This window comes from Crocodylus porosus, unplaced genomic scaffold (genome assembly GCF_001723895.1).
Source record: "Crocodylus porosus isolate Cpor-Errol unplaced genomic scaffold, CroPor_comp1, whole genome shotgun sequence".
NCBI lineage: Eukaryota > Metazoa > Chordata > Crocodylia > Crocodylidae > Crocodylus > Crocodylus porosus.
The window spans coordinates 2976287-2996726 of record NW_017728916.1 but is presented as its reverse complement, the minus strand read 5'-3'; the positions used below and the strand labels follow the sequence as shown (position 1 = coordinate 2996726).

Sequence of the window (20440 nt, the reverse complement as noted above, 5' to 3'; positions counted from 1 at the left end):
AAACCCAATGACCAATCTCGTCTACTGAAGAACAACGAGTCCTGGCAGAAGAGGACAAGGAAGGTGACTCAAGGAGGAGACACCTGCTTGGTCAACAACACAAGCCCATAGGATGCCCTACGTTTACCACCAGGGCGAAGGTTGCATGAGAATGGATATTCGAAGCCTGGTGTCCACAATGAACATGGGCTGACAGTGTGGGGATGCGGCCAGAAAGGCCAACTGTACCTTGTCCTACATCCACAGATGCATCTCAAGCAGGTCCAAGGTGATCCTCCCCCTGTCTGCGGCACTGGTCAGGCTGCAGCTGGAGTACTGCATCCAGTTCTGGGCACTGTACATCAGGAGGGATGTGGACAGCATGGAGAGGGTCCAGAGGAGACCACTTGCATGATCGGGGGCAGCAGGACACGCCCTATGAGGAGAGGCTACGGGACCTGAACCTGTTCAGCCTCCACAAGAGAAGGCTGAGGGGGGACCTAGTGGCTCTTTACAAACTGGTCAGGGGACCAGCAGGCATTGGGGGGGTCCCTGTTCCCTCGAGCACTACCAGGAGTGACTACAAATAATGGTCACAAGCTGGCAGAGAGTAGATTCAGATTAGACATCAGAAGGCACTACTTCACTGTCAGGGCGGCTAGGGTCTGGAACCAACTTCCAAGCGAAGTGGTGCTGGCTCCTACCCTGGGGATCTTTAAGAGGAGGCTAGATGAACACCTTGCTGGGGCCGTTTGACCCCAGTACTCTTTCCTGCCATGGCAGGGGGTCGGACTTGATGATCTGCTCAGGTCCCTTCCAGCCCTACCAACTATGAAACTAAGATTGTCTTTCCTGCAAGGCCTCCGTTATTCCAGCTTGAAGAAATTTAACATTTACAGCTGAAAAGGAGGCAGGAGAATCAAAAGTAGCAATCTGAAAGCTATCCTAACCCATGGCCCAGGCTAATGACTCAATCTGCCTGATTCCTGGGGCTGATAACAGCTGTTTCCACCTCTGCAAAGCCACAATCGCAGTTTGGGGGAACAGATGCTTGGAGATGCCGAAGAAATCACTGTGATTTACATTAAATACTTGAAGGGATCTCAATACAAAAGGGAAGCACTTAGCTCCTCACAAAGTCTGTCTCTGAGATGGTAGAATGATGCCAGGGACCAGTATCATCCAGAGCAGTCATCACTGCTGCCAGCTTGCCAAGGCTGTCGAACTCCTGAGGCACCTGGTGGAAGCCTTGGCATCAGTTCCCTGAAGGGAGTTGTGTTAGCAGCTAGGCCATGAGTGAATCAATCAACTAAGCACAGGGCTGAAATTATACAGTATCAAAAGGCCTGGAAAAGTCCGTTGGAAGGGAGCATGCCAGAGGTTGGTAACATTTTCTGGCAGGAGCCTGGAAAGGACCAGCACAAGTCCAGGGTAGGCTAGAGCTAGGACCCAGCCACTGCCACCACTTCTTCTCCCTATCATTTAGTTGCATCCCAGTGGAGGTGAAGCCCCTACTGCCAAACTCTGACAAAACCCAAGCTCCATGGGCTGGATCCAATGGCTTCACAAACTGGATTTAGCCCATGGGCCATAGGTTGCCAACCCCTGGATTATGCAGCTCTATTATGTTGTTAATTGGATTTTGAAGCTGTTGTCTCAGAAGAGCTAGGTGGTTTAAAAGGGGAAAGGTTTAAAGAGGAGTTTGAAGGGAGTAGCATGACAGTGACTTTTCCCAGGAGATGATGCAACACTGCCATGGGATTGCCTAGAAAGCCTGAGCAGGGTGAAGCAGATGTCATTCCTGGGAGCGTAACGAGTACCTCCTACATCACTCATTGCCCAACTGTGTATGAAGTGCTTTGTGCTCCAGTTAAAGCCCTGTGGGAGTGCTGTGGTTATGAGGGGGAGGCCTGGTTGCTGTAATGGCAGTGGTGGGAAGGTGGAAGCATTGCTGTGGAGGTGCAGAACATGGGCAGCATCACTGTAAAGGCAAAGCATGTGTGCAATGAGTAGAATGCAAATGTGACAATATAAAACAGACCCAAAGGAAAACAAGTCTGGGCTGTCCCACTGAACAGCTCATCCACAGGGACTGAGAGCCCAGCTGGGGGGAGTAGGTTGGTATCTGAGTGTCTACACAGGCTGGAGGGATCGGCAAGGGTGAATAGGTCCCCTCCCCACCCAGCCCTCTGCAACCACCCTTACCTGTCTCCTGGAAAGGGAGGGAGAGTCGCAGCAAGCATGACAGGGTGCTAGGCTCATGTGCTGCACTCCTAGGGTCAATGCTGGCCCCTTACCATGATAATGAGGAGCAGGATACACACTGCAGAGGGAAGAAGGGAAGGCACTGGGTAAGAGGGACTGGGGTGGGAAATACAGCAAGAACTAGATAATCTTCTGCAGGCACATGCATGGAGCCCAGGCCCAGGAGTGCATCCTTGTGCATGTTGGTGGGGATTTTTTTGTTGAAGTGGTTATTTGACCGGGGTGAGCTGGATGAGGTGACCTCCATTTCTTCTGGAGCTCCTAGCACCCTGTAGACTGGAGGGTGCTGTGAGCTGAGCCCCCAGGGGCTTTGCTGCCTTCCTGCCTCTGGTTTGAGAATCTGGTTTCTCCCTGGCTGTCTCCTTTAGCATCTTCAGTCAGACTTTCCATGTTCATGTCTGGTCACAGCCAGGACATCCACAGCAAGCCCCAAAACAACACTGAGTGACAGGCATACCCCCACCAACTGAGCTGCCCTAGAGACTCAATGCTCACTGAGCCACGCCACTCCATGGAAGAAGGCCCCAGCCATGCTGGCAGATAGTCTGTGGGCTGTGCGTGAATGTAGGCTGCCACCATGTCTGCCAGATAGTGTGTCACAGCATAGGTGCCAACAGTCTGCCCTTCTCCTCCTCATCCTCGTCCCCTACCCAGGTGGGCACTGATCATTGCTGCTAAGCATCTTTGCCTTTTTTTAGTCCATTCTGGGGACATGACTTTCTTCTGCCTGGAAATCTGAGACACATCACCAGAAATAACCCACTTCCTCATGACAGTGGCAGTGTGTGGGGAGGAGGAATTTGTCATACTCCAGTGGCAGCACACCCAGACCCACCACCATGCCTGGGCTTGGCCAGGGTCTCTGAGGGATAGAGGGAGTGTGCTGCAACTTGGTGAGAAGCTCCATCCTGGTCCCCCACACACTTTGGGACTCTCCCTCTTACACATATGTGCTAAGCCTGTTTATTGCTCACTGGGATGCACAAGTGTTGTCAGAAGAACTGTCACCCGCTCTCACAGGCTAAGGATGGCGGGGGGCATGACAGGGGAGAGTCGGGTCTGATGAAAGGCAGCAGCCTTGGGGCGTGACAAATGCCCTGGGAGCGGGTCCCTCATGGCTGGGGGCCTGTTGTTTCAGACGCTGATGGCTCTGAAGTGCTAACCTGACACCGGCAGCCTGCGTGGAATGAAGCAGAAACAGGCCAGGGGTCTTGTTTTCACATCTTTGCAGCTCTGTCAGTGGGGGACTGGAGAAGATCCCAGCACCCCTGAACCGTGTCTGAACCATTTGTAACTCCCCAGCTGGGAGCAGGCACATGGGGGTTGGAAAGGATGCGGGCGAGGGTGGAGGAAAATGGTGATGAGATGAGCAGCATGTGTGTTGGGAACGCACAATTTACCCCAAGTCATTCTTCCTGCTATGTTGCTGACAGGTCTAGCGTGCCCTGCCACACACCAGTGACCTCGAAGGGAAATACACATGGCAGGGAGACAGACCTTTGGGAAGATTCATGTGACTGGGGCTAAAGTCAAACAGTGGAGAGCAGATGTGTGTGCCTGTGTGGTGCGAGTGTCTAGAGGCGGTGGGCTGCTCAGAAGAGTCTCTCTGCCTCTGCGTGATGGGCAGTTTGTGCCCTAATGGCAACCTCTGTGTTGTGACCTGGTTTATTTTAGAGCAGAAATACAAGACCCTGTTCATATGGGTCTCTGATGCTGCACTGCAGACTGTACAGAGATGGTTAGCTGTGCAAGACAGGCAGAAGGGAGAGACAGTTCCTAGCTAGGGCTCTGCGAAGCTTCAGATGGAGGTTTGATTCAGAGGAGATTCGGCTCAATTTGGTGGCTGAATCTCTGACTCTGAATCAAATCAGGGGACCAATTTAAAGGTCTGAATCAATTCTAAGCTCTATGAATCTTTGGACAAGATTCGGAGAGCTTTGATGATTTGGGCAGTCCCCAGTGGCTGCAGCAGGGAGCTGAAGCTGACTCTGAGCTGGTAAGTACTAGGGGTGGGGGTAGGGTGGCTGGGGGTGGGGGCTATGGGGGGACCTTTGACAGCACCCCCAACTCCTGCCCACTCCCCCTGTCCCCACATGGCTGCCCTGTCCACCTTGGCTCGGTACTTTAAAAAAAAGGCCTGGTGCTCACTGGGTGCTGAAGGGCGGGGGGGCCATCTCTGCTGCCCCCCACTGGCTCACGCTGCATGGGGGGCTCTGCACGAGCCTCCTGCCTCCCACCTGCTCCCCTGGCCCCCCCTGCGGGGGCCCTGCCTGGGCCATCTCTGGCCCTTTAAAAAAATAATCCGTGGCGTGGGGCAGCGCAGGGCAGCAGGGATTGCCCCCTGGAAGCAGGAGTGGTAAGTCTGGGGGCTTTTTGGTTTTTGTTCATAAAGGGCTGGAGCTCGCCTGGGCAGGGCACCCATGGGGGTGCTGAGGGAGCGAGGAGGGGTAGGAGTGGTCATGCAGAGCCCCCCATGCAGTGTGGGGTAGTAGGGGGCAGTGGAAATGCTTCCCCCCCGGCCTGGCAGCACCCACTGAGTTGGGGCTTTTTTTTAAACAAGTGCCAGGAGCTGGGGCGGGCAGGGCAGCCATTGCCAGGCTGGGAGAGCGAGTGAGGGATGGGCCTGGCCTGGCTGATTTGGAAATTCGGCAGCAGCTGAATCTCCGAATCCGATTCAGCCAAATCTAATTGGGAAAGTGATCTGAGTCACCGAATCGAATCACAGTCTCCTGAATTGGCTGAATCCAAAGTGAATACTAGCTGCTTTGCACAGGCCTATTCCTGGCATCTGACAAAGTAGGCTATTGCCTATGGAAGCTCATGTCTCTCTGAACCACATAGTCTCTAAGGCTGTGTGAGGATGAAATGAGGGGCATTCGTGCACAACACTTTAAAGCAGGCACTTTCTTTTACACCGCTTTAATGGTGTCAATGTTTGTATGCTTTGGCAGGGTATTGCATATTAATGCCAGCCGCTGTAGGAAATTTGGTGGCATAATGCACCTTAAATGACTTGGGGCGCAACACACTAAAACTCCTCTGAGGTGCTGCCCCTACAACCTTCAAAAGTGGCAAGACTGATCTCCTCCTTCCCGCCCCAGAGCCTGCCTGCCCACCTGCCTGAGCTGCTCAGGGGCCCAGTGCTTCCCTCCGCAAGTGTGGTGCCCCCTAGGACCGCCTGAGCTGGGTGCCTGTGGGTGGGTGCTGCCTGGCAGGGGGCCACCGCTGCTGTGGAGGGAAGCACCAGCCCCCTCCCACAGCCCAGGGACCGCTCCGCCCACTGGCAGCTCGCCCTCCCCTCCCTGCCGCTGGAGAGGCAGGTAAGTGCCGGGTCTGTGCATGACACGGGGGTTTACTTCACCCTAAATTGAAGCGGTGCGTTTAAAAACCCACTGCTTCAATTTAGGGCTCCTGTTTCATCTACACATGCCCTAAGTCAGTGATTCTCAACCAGGGTTTCACAGACCCCTGGGGCTCCTTGAGATCCTTTCAGAGGTGCCCCAGTGCACCATGCAATGTTGGCACTGTTAGGTGTACAAATATGATTCACAAGAAAAACCTAGCGGGCGTGTCCAGATGAGTACTCATATGTGTTTCCCCAGGGACAAAAAGTAGCAACAGAGTTGTGTCACTGCTACTTGTTCCTGGGCACACCCCTGTGTGCATGCTCTGGTGCCTAGCAAATTGCCCCAGGTGGGGTAGGGGAGGCTGAGGCCAGCACCTGGGCTGGCCCCAGCAGCCTTACCTGGGGTCCTGGAGGCCTCCTGGGGCTGTAGGAGTGGTGATCCAGGTGCATGAAGCCTGGCCGGCAGCTGGAGTGTGGCTCTAGCCAGCCAGACTCCAGTTTTGGGCGGTAGATGCTGCAGCCACATGTGCCATCCTGCTTTTTTTTTGCTGCATTTTTTTGGATACCGGGAGTTCCTGGTATCTAAATTTGCCTCTGCACTGCAAATATACACTTTCACATGTGCTGCATGCATTTTACAATGCTTCAAACGCCTTTGAGGCACTGTAAAGAGCACGTGCGCACTTGTCTGGACGCACCCAGAAAATTGAAATAGGAATCCACAGTGTAAAAACCATTTTGCCCCGTTGTGGGCTTTCTGAGTTCTTTGCTACAGGGAAATTTCTCTATAATTTGTTTGTAGTCAAATAAAGAGTGAAAAGTAAGAGCTGTCACTTTCCGAGGGGAGTCTTCAGTCTAATGAGGGGTGCCTCAAATATAAAAAAGGTCCTCTAAGGTGCTGCCCTGCCCTTCCCTGCTTTCAGCCTTTATTGCAAACAAATACAGTTTCTGATCAGAAGCTGGGCACCTCTTTGAAGCCCTGGTGCCCAGAGCTCCTGGCATCCCCTCTACCCCATTGTATGTGCACAATTTTCAGACCCTCCTGCTAACTTTGTTCCAATCATTCTGAGATGCCACTGACTTCCCTGCTCACAGACAGCCTCCAATCCTGTGAGTGAAGTCAGGCACTGTCTCCTCCAGGGCAATTGATAAGCTTTGCAAGCTTGTACTTGTCTGACATTAAACTGATAAGAGCCCCTGGTGCTCTGAAAACTATAAAACGCAGCAGCAACACAGCCTTGTTACAATGCAGTAAATGGGGAGAGGGTCAGAACAACCACAAATTCTCTGTAAACAGAGTGCATCTTGCAACATCCAAGCTGCCAGCGTGTGGCAGAAGAAGCCAGTTTCTATTTCCACTTGCTCAGCAGAGTTATTTATTTTATGCCGATTTTAGTGTATTTGGAAACCAGCTGACTGCAACATGTTAACATGAGCACTCAGTGCTGCATCAGTTAGTTCTTCTCCTTGGCTGAAATATCAGGGTCTGGCAAGGTTATAGACAAACGGACACTGTCTGTATCTATCCAGGTAAAGGGAGCTGAGTCTCTTTGGTACTTGGATGAGAAATGCCCAAGGAGAGTCAGAGGCCCTGTGGGCAGCTGAGGTTATTCAACAGGTGATTCTTTTCTCTCTGAGTGAGATGAGGATGGGGTAGGGAGTGCTGTGCTGGGGGAAGTGCTCTCTGAGCTGTAATATACAGCCAAGCCCTCCGCTACTACCAAACGTGCGCCGAGAAGAACACCTGCGATATTCACCTCCCAAATCTCAAAAGGGCCTTCGGCCAACAAGGACACTCCTCCAGAGAGACAGCTCACACTTTGAAAGAGCCACCTGGATACCATGTGAAGAACTGCTGCAGTACAAAAAGAAAATCCCCACGAATTGCACGCCATTACTTATGACATACCATCCTTCCCTGGAACCTATATGGAAAATCCTCAAACAATTGCAGCCCATACTAGAAGAAGACCCAATTCTTAAAGAGATCTTCCCAGAACCACCCATCCCAGACTTTAAACAGACTCTGAAGCTCACTAACTTCATCACCAGAAGCAAATTTCCTATGGCCCAAAGTACATTGAATGGATCCAGACCATGTCGCACCAGACCAGTCCCACAATAATTATACCCCACAACAGAACCATCACCATTCCTGGATCTTACACCTACACCTCCAGAAATGTTATATATCTGATCCAGTGCACTAAATGCCCTGATGGAAACTACATAGGAGAAACCAAACAACAACTGCATACCAGAATGAATGCACACTGAAAATCTGTCAAAGACAAGAATACCCAATTAACTGTAGGTGCACATGTCTCATGAGACAACTACCGTCTCTCCACTCTCTCAGTTCTAATCCTTAAAGGGAACTTACAAAACACCTGTCATAGACAAGCCTACGGACTTCACTTCATAAATCTACTGGATACAAAAAATCATGGACTAAATATAGACATTAGATTTACAGCAAATTATAACCTTTCTGCCATTTCATAATCCCAGGTAACCTTGCTACATTTTACCAGCTACATTTTACGGTCACCACTCCCCTCCTTTGTGCCTTCCTCGTCAATTTGTCTTGCACTCATTGGCTCTCATACCCTCTGATCTTCCCTGCCAGGCATTTGCATTTTCATAGATTTGCATTTTGCATATTGGTTTAAGCTTCTAGTCCACCCAAGAGAGTACACAAACACTAGCAGACTCTCCCTATGCCTGAAGAAGGGTGTTTATGTCTGAAAGTTTGTAAAGAACATTTTTTCCAACTATGTACTTGTTCTAAGAAAAGTTATCACATTTACCCGAAGAATCTTGTCTGGTCTCTGAGCTGAGATGTTAAAATAGAGGCTGAGGGACATGGGCTCATGAAAGAATTCCTGGCCCTCGGGGTTATTAGAGAAACAGGCAATTTGCAGGAAGATGACCTGGCTCCGGCCTTGTGGAGCTGGCAGCTAAGGGCAGCAGCGTTTTGGAAGGGCTATTTGTGGGTTTGCAGGAAAGTGTATTTTGGAGACAGGTGTGAAGGGCCCAGCCAGCCCCTTGTATTCTGGGACAGAGAAAGAAAGAAGAAGGCTGGCCTAAGGGCTTGGGCAACTTTCATCTTATGTTTTTTCTTGCATTATAAAGGAAAAGAAGCAACCAGTTCCCATTTCCTCTGGCTTCTCAGCCTTGGGTTAGGGACAGAAGTTACATATAAACCAGTTTAAGTAATCAGAAACTGGTTTAAGCCTGTAACAAAACTGAAGATCAGTGCACATAAACCAATTTCAAAATGGCTGAAACTGGTTTAAGATAAACCTAGTTGAATGTAGTATCAGATTTAACTGATTTGGATCAAATCAGTTTATGAAACTTCTATCCCAGACCCCTTCCTAGTTCAAGTCAAATCACAGTCCCCCAGCATCCCAGCATGCTTTGCAGTCCTGGGCTGGGCTGGGTTGTCTGCTCCAGCAGAGAAGGGTTGTGGGTGGTGGGAGGAGAGAAAGGCAGGGACTGCCCTCCCGAAGCAAACCCTGGCAGGGGCCTGGGGCCAGGGTGGGGGGTTAAACCCCCAACCCCCTGGTTACAGCCCCCTTTCCCCTACCCTGCTAAACTTACTGAAAGTTACTGCTGGCTATGACTGTGGACTACAAATCCCAGAGGCACCTGGAAGTAGGAAGAAAAAGTGCCAGAGCATCTGCTCTAACCCCCTCCCCCAGCTTCTGCATTTCTTGAATCAGAGGTAGATGTGTGTCCAGTTGTTTCCCAGTTTAATCTTTACAGCTTAGACTAACCTGCAAAGACTGAATCAATTCAGCCTTAGGCTTTTTGACAGTCCGTACTTTAGCCTTGATGTTTCAGATGATGCTTCATTATTATCTTCCTCCATAAAACTGCCCTGGGTTTTCAACTGGACTTTGTCATGATAGGTCCTGGGTGCTGAGTCATGGTGTTGCTGTGATGCTCTACGACAGAAGTTGCTGCATTTCAGTGGATGGAAAGTGGACATTTCCAATTTCTAAAACACCTTCGGATCACAGAAGCAATGCAGTGTGCTCCATCTGGAATGACAAAGGCTGTGAATTCACTTGGAGCATGCACTTAATCCAAACTCAAGGAAAACATGTTGGTTAACTGCAAGTTCAGCCTGTAGAAGCCTCTCAGGCCTCCTTACATATGTTTCTTGGAAAGCCTCTATGCCCTTAATAATTTTGAAAATTGACAGGACCTGGACAGTTCAAGCCTGCTTTAGAAGCCTTGCAATTGAAGGCTCCTAGTAAACTCCACCATTATCCCATTAAAAGGACCAAATTGCATTACAAAGCAGACAGAGAGGGAAGAGTTTGTGGGCACTTAAATAGCTTATGCGCTTAACTGATGCTTGTTAAGTGGTGAGCAATAGGCAAGCAATTGGGCCTGGTTCTTATCTGATATGGGTGTGGGTGGAGTACACTGTGTGCCCAAATTCTCTAAGTCTGCCTCACTCTATGTCTGGGGCAATTGCTGTCCCCCCACATTCTGATATGGGACTAGAGTGACCCTACCGCTGACCTGCACTGGGAAGCATGACTATGGGATATGGATTTGTATTGGGATACTGAAGATAATGATAAGGTTTTGACTGTCTGAGACAATGTCTCAGTCAATGTCTTCATGTCCTACTGGAGGCCCAGAATAACATCTGAGCATGGGGGATGGCTGCTCTGGTTCCTCAAGGGCTCATGCCTGCCTGACATTTCACTTCACAGGAATAAGGCCTGCGAGTACCTCATTCAGTACATGGCTGTGAGAATAAGATACACTGTACTTGGGGGTAGATTAATGCACAGGCCCACAGGGCCCTGCTAATCAGGAGCCCAGTGGGGCACCAGGGGCAGCACTGTCCAGGTGGGCATCCTGGTCACGGGCATCTGGGGCAGGCAGTATGCACCTCCTCCCCTCCAGCCGGGCTGGGGAGGTGCTAGGGGTAGGGGAGGGGGCTCCCGCAGGTGGCTTCCTGGAGCTATCTGCTGCCAGAAGCCCCCATGGGCAGCCCTTCTCCTACTTCCTGCCATTTGTGGGTGGCCGATGGCAACAGCCACGCCTGAGCCAGCAGGCCAGAGGCAGCGTTCGTGCCCCCCAGAGCTGGCTCTGGTCCGAGCTCTGGGGGACTAGCTGCATGACATCTGCCAGGTGGATGGGCTGGGCAGGGGCTGGGGCTGCCTTCCCCTTGATGGCACTCGTGCCACCTGGCTAGACCTGGACATGCTGAAGAGGCCTTGCAAGTACAGTCACAGCCCCCTGGCAGGCACAGAGGAAATCTGCTCTCATCTGGTGGGGGGCCTCCAATTTTCTGATTGTCCGAGGCCCTAATAAATAGAAATCCACCACTGCTTATACTGTAGGAGAGTCATAGGGCAGACTATGGCAGGAGACAAATGTGCTGCTACCCACAGATGACTGGAACTAATCCCCTCCTCCATGTAGACTATAGCAGAGGTTCCCAATCCCTGGGGTGCAGCCTGGTATTGGGGTGTGAAGGGTTGGCTGCTGGACCAGAAGTCTGGAACTGACTGGCATACTGCAGACCAGCACCCAACTTTTTTTATACTCAGTATAAGAAAGGGTTGGCTGCCGGTCCGCAGCATGCCAGTCACTTCTGGACTGCAGTGTACTGGTCTGCAGTTTGGTCTACAAAAGGTTGGGAACCACTACCTGCAGCATGACAGCTCACTTTGAGCTTCTGCCAGGGCATATGTGTGTAGGTGAAGTGAGATGAGTGAACAGAGTAAGACTACTTCTTCAAGGACAGAGAAGAACTTAACAAGACATCAGGTGAGGGGATGATCCCTGCATTTTATGCATTACAAAGCCCCTTTGTTACAGTAAAAGGACCAGGAGGTCAAATCTTGCTCCCATTTATGCAGCTGTAAATGCATTGTATCCATCCACATCAAAGGCTTATTAGCCATTCATTGGTGCAAGCAAGAGAAGTATTTGCCACATCATCTCTAGCAAGCTGCTTGGAAAAGAGAGTGGACTGTTCTTGCCCTGTGATACAAGAAAGGGAGCAGAGAAGATTTCATTTCTACAGGCCAGTAATTCTCATTCATATAGCACCAAGATGGAGGGGAAATGCCTCCTTGAGGAAACCCTCAAGAGACTGGTTAATGGATCTTGTATTGAAAGAACAAGCATGGCCCTGATTTGTTACTACCTGTCTGGACAGTGCCAATGCCCACAGTGTCCTGAGCACACTGTACACCCAGGAGTCCCTGCTCTACAGAGCTCAAGAGGAAAGATGACAGGCACCAAATGAAGGGTGAGGAGAGACACTAAGCACATAAATAAACTCTCCAGCTACTGCTCCTCCTAAACAGTCTCCACTGGTTCAGTCCTGGCAGGTGTCCTAGGAGAGGTCAGTCTTGAGAGGGGGCTTGAAGAATGAGGATAAACTAGCTCAGGGATGATGCCGTATGCCTGAGGAGTGGCTTGAAGGTGGCTGTGGAGGAGTGGGACAATGAAGATGACCATGCTGGCAAAGCAGAACAGGAGGCAAGGGAGTAAGAGGGATACCCAGAGTCTGCAAAGCTGGTGGGAAAATGGGTGTGCAACCTGCCTTGGCACCAGCATAAACATGGAGCAGGCATGTGGCATGCAGCCCTATACCGGGGAAGTCACTGCACTCCGGGACAGTGTTACCCCACTGCTCTAAGATACTCCCATGCATAGCCCATGTGTCCACTCTTAGTTGGGTTCATCCCAGGGGAGGTTTTTCTTAATGCACAGGTTGGCTCCCTGCCACTTAGTGAGGAGGTCCTGTTGGGGGCAGGAACCTCTGGCAAGCCAGCCCTGTGTCCCCTCAGGACACAGGGATAGTTTGCACTGATGCTTAAACTCATGTAATGTGTCATATGGCTACACGCAAGCAAACTTTACTCATGGAAGGGATTTACCCATGGCCAACTAGGTCTGTCATCCCCTCTGTGCAACAGGCCTCTGAAGGCCTGAATCTCTAACATGCATGGGACTTTTGCCAGAGTAAGGTCTGAGGGCAAAACACCTGAGCCAGAGTTCAGGATTTGGCCTCTATCTTAGAGGAGAGCCATAAATTCTGGGGGAGTGAGGGAACAGACAGCTGCTGATTAGGATTTCCTAGCAGTGTGGCAGCAGAAACTGGGGGAGGGATGGGTGAGAGCAGTGATAAGAACATCAGCCTCTGCTGTGCTAGCAGTTGTCCCTGCTCACAGGTTATATTCTTTTTGATTTGTAAATATGACTTCTCCCTGACCTTGGGTGAAGTTCCTTGTCCTCCTTCCGAAGCCAGAGTGAACCAGCTCTATCTGGATTTGTGCCGCTGATGTGACTCTGCTGGGCACGGACCAATCGGCCCTGGAGACAATTAGATACTCTGGCATCTCCAAGTGATAGGGCTGATCTCAGGGCAAACACCAATAAAGTGACAGGCCCGAGGTTTGGTGGAAAGAAAATGAAGTGAGGTGTGCAGGCTGTGGGGGTCACCTGGGTCACCAGTTTGTTTGTCCCAAGTCCCAAAATCAAACTGGAGAGTCTGCATGCTCCAGAGGAGGGCCAAGCTGGAAGGCAGAGGAGCAGCAGCTCTAGGGGGATGGAGCTCAGGGGCCTTGTTTGTACATACCGGTCCCACGAGTGAGAACCATTTGGGTGGGAGCTGGGGTTCAGCAAGGCGCTGGAGGTGTTCTCGGGAACAGCTAGGCCTGAGCTTGACTGCACCGGGGGCCTTGCTTAGGGCCTGAGCAGTGTTTAAAGTCCGATCAGATTGCTGCAGTTGATTTATGATTCATTAGCCATTGGTGCAGCCGCCAGTTAATGAGCAATGAGAGGTCAGCAAGGCTGTGCTGGAGGGAGAGGGCAGGAGGAGGACTCCTGAGAGGTCAGGCTGAGGCTGGCAGGTTGAAGCCCTGCAGGAGTGGGTTTCTCTGAAGACGAGCACATTTGGTGTTGTGCTCTCTGCACCAGATGGAGGGCTCCTTGTGTGGGTGCAGATGCTCAGAGAGATCGGGCCACGTTAGCGGCACCCTGCATCTCTCAGCCCAGGAGCTCTGAGAGGGCTGAGTCAAGCTCATGTCTAAGACGAGCTCTAGCCAATGAGGAAACTGAGGCAGGGAGCAGGGGGTTGACTCAATCCCCCTGGGTATGTTGCAGTGGAGCCACTGAGACAGCCTGGCTCCATCCGGTGCCTTGACTACAGGCTGCTCTCCTTGGGGCTCGCATGCTTGGAGGGAGAAAAACTGTGGCTGGGGAGGGAAGTGAAACTCTTGGCTGGCTCCCCTGGAAGGGCTACACCGCTGCTCTGGAGCCTGCCACTCAGGAGGGGAGACTGTGAGTATAACAACCGGGTGCCAGTCAGCCTCACTCCCCAGCAGCCAGGGAGAATTGAGCCCAGGTGTAGGGGCTACCTGCTGCCTTGTGCTGAGCAGGAGAAAGTCAGTGCAGTGTGCCCAGGTGAAGGGCAGAGGGAGTTGTTGAGCTGCTGGGAGCCTGAGGCCAGGGGGAATCTGCTGAAACAGGGTTTGAACCCCAAAGCCTCTTGCTCCTGCCTTGCACAGGCTCAGTCAGTCAGCAGAGAGGGGTATGCAGGCAGGGCCTGGCGAGGGAGCTGCGCTCGGTGCTGGGCACGGGGTATTCGGCGTCATGGAGCGTTCTCAAGTAGCTTGGAAGAGACCCCGAATGTTCTGCAGCAGGAGGAGCTGCACCGGGGCTTGCCTGGAGCTGCCAGCCCCAGTCCCTCTCAGCAGCAGTCCACGTGGGAGGCTGCTGAGGGACAGGCCAGGTGAGCTGGTGGGCAGCCTGCCTGCTCCCCAACCCATCCCACAGGCAGAGCTCTCTGGGCACCAGCTTGGCTCCCTCAGCTCGGCAGTGGAATCAGACCCTGTCTCCACAAAGCACTGGCAAACTGCTGCAAAAAAGGGGTCTTGGAGCTTTTCTGACCCTCCTTCCTCAATGGAGCTGTGTGCTGGGGAGGGCTGCACTGCAAGCCCGAGCCATGAGGTTCCTCTGCACATGGGGAGGGGAAAGGAGAGAGCCTATAGGCCACAGGGAGTGGAGGGGAGAGGAGAGGAGGGCAGGAAGCCTCCACAGAGGCAGGGAGAGGCACAGACCCCAGGGGTGCAGCTGCTTAACAAAGGGAGCAGCAGCCTGTTTTGATTTCAGTGACCCCTGTGACCTATTATTTCTATGCAAAGACTGGGCTGGCCCCAAGCTTTCTAGTGCAATGGCTCGTGTCCTTTCAGGGAGCAGCCAGGGGCTGCAATAGGGCACACACACAGAGGGCTGCATAGTCAGAGTCTGAGGCTCAGTAGCTAGGGCACAGATGGCACATCCAGAGCTCTGGCTTCCTCTGCCCTCCATGCTCTAGGCCCCAGGCATGGAGAAAGGAGGGAATTTTCTGTTATGTGACCGAGCATAGGGCTGTCCTGAGGGCTGCTCTTCTATTATGGGGGATCACAACCGTTAGCACCCACATCTCCACGGCCAGATGCTTTCCTTACACCGGCTGCATCTGACAGGCACCAAGGAGGGGGGCATTAAAAACTATTCCCCCCTGCCAATAAAACATGACCCAAAGCCCTTCACTGCAGAAACACTGCCACCCTCCCTGGAGGAGGAGAAGAGAGGAGAGAGAAAGCACCAGCTGACGGGGGCTTGTCACTGCACTTACCTTGGACAGGGTTCAGGCTATACGGTGAGGAGGAAGGGGCGAGAACCCAAATAGAGCAGCAAAGATGCTAGAACGGCTGCTTCATATGCCCCCCAACTCACTGCTCCCCAGCTGCAGGCCTCAGAAAGAAATGCCTGTTCCTGCCACCATCATACTGTTGTGTCTCTCCAGCTGGGAAAAGGGCAGTCACTGCTAGAGGAATACGCTGCACACACAGGCACACAGCCTGCCAATGTACTGTGGGGATACTGGCTTGTTCCTTGTGGCTTTTCTCCCAGTCAGCAGGGGCCACAGGCCCTCGCATCCCAGAAGACGAGTTGTCTTCTCTATTCAGTGGCATTAGCCATTAACACTGCTTTATCAGGGGGAGGTGTATGTGGGAGCTGGGGGAAGAGGTTGAGATTGTGGCATAGTAACCCTGTTGTTGGTAAATCTCTTGTCTTTCCTACAGGTGTGCGCCCAGCAGTGATGGTAGCACTGGCACATCCAAGCCCTGAGTGCACTCAGAGCTGAAGAGATGGCTGGGCCTGTAACGTCTGGCTATGGCTTGGCCTTTGGACCCCATTTGCGACTGCTTCTTTCTCTGTCTAGGTGACTCAGCTGCAGCCTTCCTAAGCTAATGCGTGCGCTGTTGAGAGGAGAGTATGGCTCTCGCATTCCTCCCTTCAGTTTCTCTGTGGGATGCAAACATTATCTCATGATTCAGTGCTCTAGCTGCCCTTGCTCCGTCTCCATGGCTGTTTCTGGAAGGCCCATCAGCTTTGATTCATGCCTTCAAGCTTGCATTACATCAACCCCTGACCCCCAGCCCTGACCCAGCAGGGTGCTGGGGTGGGACTGGCTCCCACTGGTTGTGGAACAGATGCTCCCTGCATGGTTTGGACAGAGGCGGCCATGAATCACTGCCTTAGAAAGGAGCCACAGGCCTGAGCCTTCTGAGGACATGTGGCACTGTGAGCCGCACTGCTCACAGGTCACTCACTCTGGGCAAAGGGCACTGCCCAGGGGCCTTCCTGTTTGCACAGAAAAGTGTCTGTAGATTAACAACTCCTGGAGGAATTTTGAAGGCATCTTGCTTACAATGCATCCCTGTGGGAGCCACCTACATAGGCAGAAAAGCAGGGTTACCCAGTTTACTGCAGCTGAGGGGATGTGACTGATGCCAGGTGAAGCTGCCCAAAACCTCACTAACCATGCCATGAACCAGTGAATATATGTACCTCCTTGAACTTTAGGCACCTTTGTCCACAGCCAAAGACTTTCTTGCCTCTGGTTGTGACTGGGCTTTAGGTCTCTCTAACTAAGGGAGAGACTGCACCATGTTGTTGGAAGACCTCCCAGGAGAATACGAGCCATTTTTGTCTTTCAGAAGGGGGTTTTCTTCCTATCTGATACCTCAGCAGGGTGCAGCAGGATACTGTGTTATCAGAGGGACCATCCTCTGTGAAAGGAAGACCTAGGTCCTGCTCACAAAGGCACTTGGACCAGCCTGGTTGGTTGCTACTTGTACTATCGCTTCTCAGCCTCTTGAAGGCTCAGATCATGTGCTCCCAGTCTGGATTGCTATGTTCCCTGGAATACAGGGACAGCCCTGGGGGTACAGGGCTGGGACACGGCTTCTGGGCAGGGGCACCGGTCTTTGGAACAAATAGCTGCTGCCATCAAGTATATTGCTCTTCTCCAAACTGACCTGATCAAAACCAGAAGCTGAAAAGGAAGCTTGTCAGAAATCACTAATGAATTTACAGTAGGCCGAAGGCTGTGGCTAGTCCAAGGCTGGTCCAAGTGCCTTTGTGAGCAGGACCTAGGTCTTCCTTTCACAGAGGATGGTTCCTCTGATAACACAGTATCCTGCTGCACCCTGCTGAGGTATCAGATAGGAAGAAAACCCCCTTCTGAAGGACTAAAATGGCTCATATTCTCCTGGGAGGTCTTCCAACAACATGGTGCAGTCCCTCCCTTAATTTAAGAGACCCAAACAGAACCCTGAATCAGGTGAGAGCAATGCGTGTGCTGGAAGAGGTTCGCCTCCTGGGATACTTCCATAGAGAGAGCCCCTCTGTGCCAACACAGTCCTGTTGGGCACTCTGTACTCCAGGACTTTGTTGTGTGAATCACATGCTTCATCTCTCCCTGCTCTGTGTGCAAGCACTCCCAACACCACCATCTGGTGCCAAGGAAACACCATGTGTATTTGTGTCCCTGGAGAAGTGGGCAGCCCTGGCCTGGTGCCAGTGTGCCAAAGACAGCACGAGAGTTTTCATGCTAACCCAGTAGATAGTAAATAGCAGCTTCCACTTGGACACCATGTTTGAACCTAATCACTGCTGTATTCTCCTTATAAACTGGGCTTGTTAACAGCCACCCGCAAACTGTTTTCATTAAAACTTCTACAGAATAAGCAGCCGTGGTGTCAGAAAACAATTACAGAGAACATGTTCCCGTGTCAGGCAGGCAAGGAGATGGGGGGGATGAAAAGCAGTTGTTGTTACAGTCACGTTACAGCTTGGATTTTTATGAGATAGTGTCTGTTCCATACGCTATCGTCTAGTGCCTGTGGGCTCTGAAGGGAACAAAGGGGTCAGATTTATAACAAAAGGGGGTGAAGAGAGCTTGCAGGGAGAGGGAGAGCCTGACACAGTGAACCCCTGACTTCCGAATGTAGAGCAAGGCCAGGAGGGAGAGACCTTGGGATGGCAGCATGAGTTTCTTTGCTCTGATCCATCAGGCCATACAGCATAAGGAGTCTGACAGAGAAGAGGGCATTGCCTATATGTTCTGTAGCTTGGGGTTTGGTCCTGGGAGGAGAAAGGTTTGAGGCTGCCCTCATCCCTTTCTTGCTGGGCAGAGGCATCTCTTTGGAGGCCTTGCTGCTGGGACTGCCAAGCTGCTCTTTTTTCCCAACTCAAGCATACCTGAGACAAGCTCCTGAGATCACCTGTCCAGTGGTGCGGCTTCTGTGTGTAAAGCCTGGGCTTTGGGATGGAGAGCCAGGACGCACAATTCTTGGCCCTGCATGAAACTGCGGCTTTGATTGCGTCTGTTTGTGACTGGATCCAGACAAAATGCTGCCCTGGAGCTAAGCAGAGACAGAAACTTGGTCCATTTCCTTAGAAGGCTGCCAGCCCAACAAGGGGCACAGCAGGAGAAAGACCAAAGAGGCTGTGGCCATAGCCCACTGTTCAGTTGTTGGCTTCCTCAGACCAAGGTCCAGAGTTTAAGACCTTTGTTAGGCTGGGCAGAAGGAGGGACAGACCCTCTGCTTGGCCACGTGTGGCTTTTATTTCCCACCCCCTGCTTGGTGCCATAAATCTTAGAGGCAAGGATCTGAATGCTAAGCAGTGCCCAAGGCCCTGGCATGTGGAGGGATATCTGGGGGTGACTGTAGGGAGGCTAATGTAGAAGATGCAATGTTACTTCGGGCAGAGTGTGGCAAGGCTGGGACCTGGCTTTCCACAGTAGGCAGCTCTTTAAAAGGCAAGGCAGTTTTCAGCATTGGGAAGGTGGTGCGCTGTGCTCCAAAATCATGGGGAGAGCCAGGATGGAATGCCTGAAAATCTGTCTGCGTGGAATATCTCTCTCTGCTGTCTGCAGATCAAAGGTCCAGACAGACATTTCATTGTAAATAGACTCAGAAAGGCACTTGGGGTTTTTTTAAATACAAATGGCTGTTGTATTATAGTGCCAGGAAGGTAAAAAGTCAGCTCAAAATGCTCAAGCAGCAGGACCCCAAACCCAACATGGGCCACCTGAGCATAAAGCTGTCCTGCATATCTCTGAGGAATACAATAGTGAGGTACAGCATAGTTCAGGTCTGCGGTCTCTCCTGTACCTTTTAAATGCTGGACTCTACCACAGTCTCAATAGGAAAGTTAGAGCTTTCAACACATGAACGTTTCATTGAACTCAGGATGTTGGCACAGGGTTTGTAGTCAGATCTGTTTGAAAGTTATTCTCTGCTGCTGAAGTCTCTCTCCTAGGGCTCGGTGTTTCAGCAGACACCATTCTTCTAGGAACAGACAGGAAGTGGGGAGGGCTTCTGGTGCTAGCTTCAGGCTGAAGCTACTACCTATGTGATTTTGGGCAAGTCCCTTGGGTCAGGTCTTAGGCAGTGCCCAGCATCAGCAGCAGCCTCAGATGTGCCGCCTTACTCTTCACGCATTGCCTCTGGGCGCAGAAACAACACAGCTACTTTGCACAGCACCATGGGTGGGCTAATTAGCACGGGGGCATGTAATGCGCACTGCTTCCAGTTCAGGAAGCAACCCAGGGTGCTGGAGGGCATGGCCACCTGGCTGCAAAGGTTTGTGGGGTCTCAGTTTCTGTGCCTCAGTTCCTTATATGTACTAGGAAGAGACCAGCACTTCTTTACCTCACACAGCCCATGTAGGGATAAATTAATAATTGACAGGTGCTCAGATACAAACAGTGACAGAGGCCAAGTAAGTGCAAAGATAGAGAGGAAGGGCTGGTACCCACACTAGGGCTTTTTTTAATAGCTAGCTCTCCCTGGGGTGCTGCCTTTCGGCAGACATTGGCAGCTGTGTGTAACAGCAGAATCCAAGGGTCCAAGTTCCAGACGTCTGGGTGACACCAGTTCTCAGCTAGCACTAATTCTACCACTGGGCCAGTGCCAACAGTAGCAGTGGTGGGAAAGTGCCAGTGTAGACAGGACGTAGGTGTTTATACCACTGTGTCATCTAGACCTGCTGGCTGGAAGGCTGGATGACAGGGTGGTGAGAGGTCTGTGGCCTGTCTGGCAATCAGTGCTGGAGCAGCGCCATTGCTAGACAACCAGCGGGAAAAGAGCTGGAGAGCTGTGATGCGGTTGCATTCAGTGTTATGATGAGGGACAGCATGCCCTTCTCCAATCCACTCAGCATGTACTTATTCTAATAACTGCTCCTTGGAGAGAGAGCCCTGCGTTAAGTTTATAGCTCATAGTCCAAATCAGTCAGAGAAGGCAGCCAAAACTGCCTCTCTAAATCCCATTGCTCCCTCAGGTTTTGCTCATGATACATATTTAGGGAAATGAGAAGAAAGTGGTGGTGGAGGGGGAGGGGCCTAATCCAATTTAAGGCCCTGGCATTAGACTAGGTATGCACTTGGCTTGGAGGTGTTAGCCACAAATGGGGTCTACAGGAAAGCATTAGCCTCAGCACTTCCAGAGGAGCTGGTGTTGG

At 51.7% G+C, this 20440-nt stretch overlaps 2 long non-coding RNA genes across 2 annotated transcripts in view; one reads left to right on the top strand and one right to left on the bottom strand.

The window, feature by feature from the left end:
• Nucleotides 1–20440, bottom strand: part of LOC109310885 — a 61858-nt gene that overhangs the window by 12955 nt on the left and 28463 nt on the right. The window contains exon 3 of the long non-coding RNA XR_002101335.1: nucleotides 2185–2302. This is a non-coding gene — a long non-coding RNA (uncharacterized LOC109310885). The remainder of the gene's footprint in view (nucleotides 1–2184; nucleotides 2303–20440) is intronic.
• On the top strand, nucleotides 8226–18897 carry LOC109310884. Its single transcript, XR_002101333.1, has 3 exons — nucleotides 8226–8417; nucleotides 12290–12296; nucleotides 18887–18897. It is a non-coding gene; the product is annotated as an uncharacterized LOC109310884 (long non-coding RNA).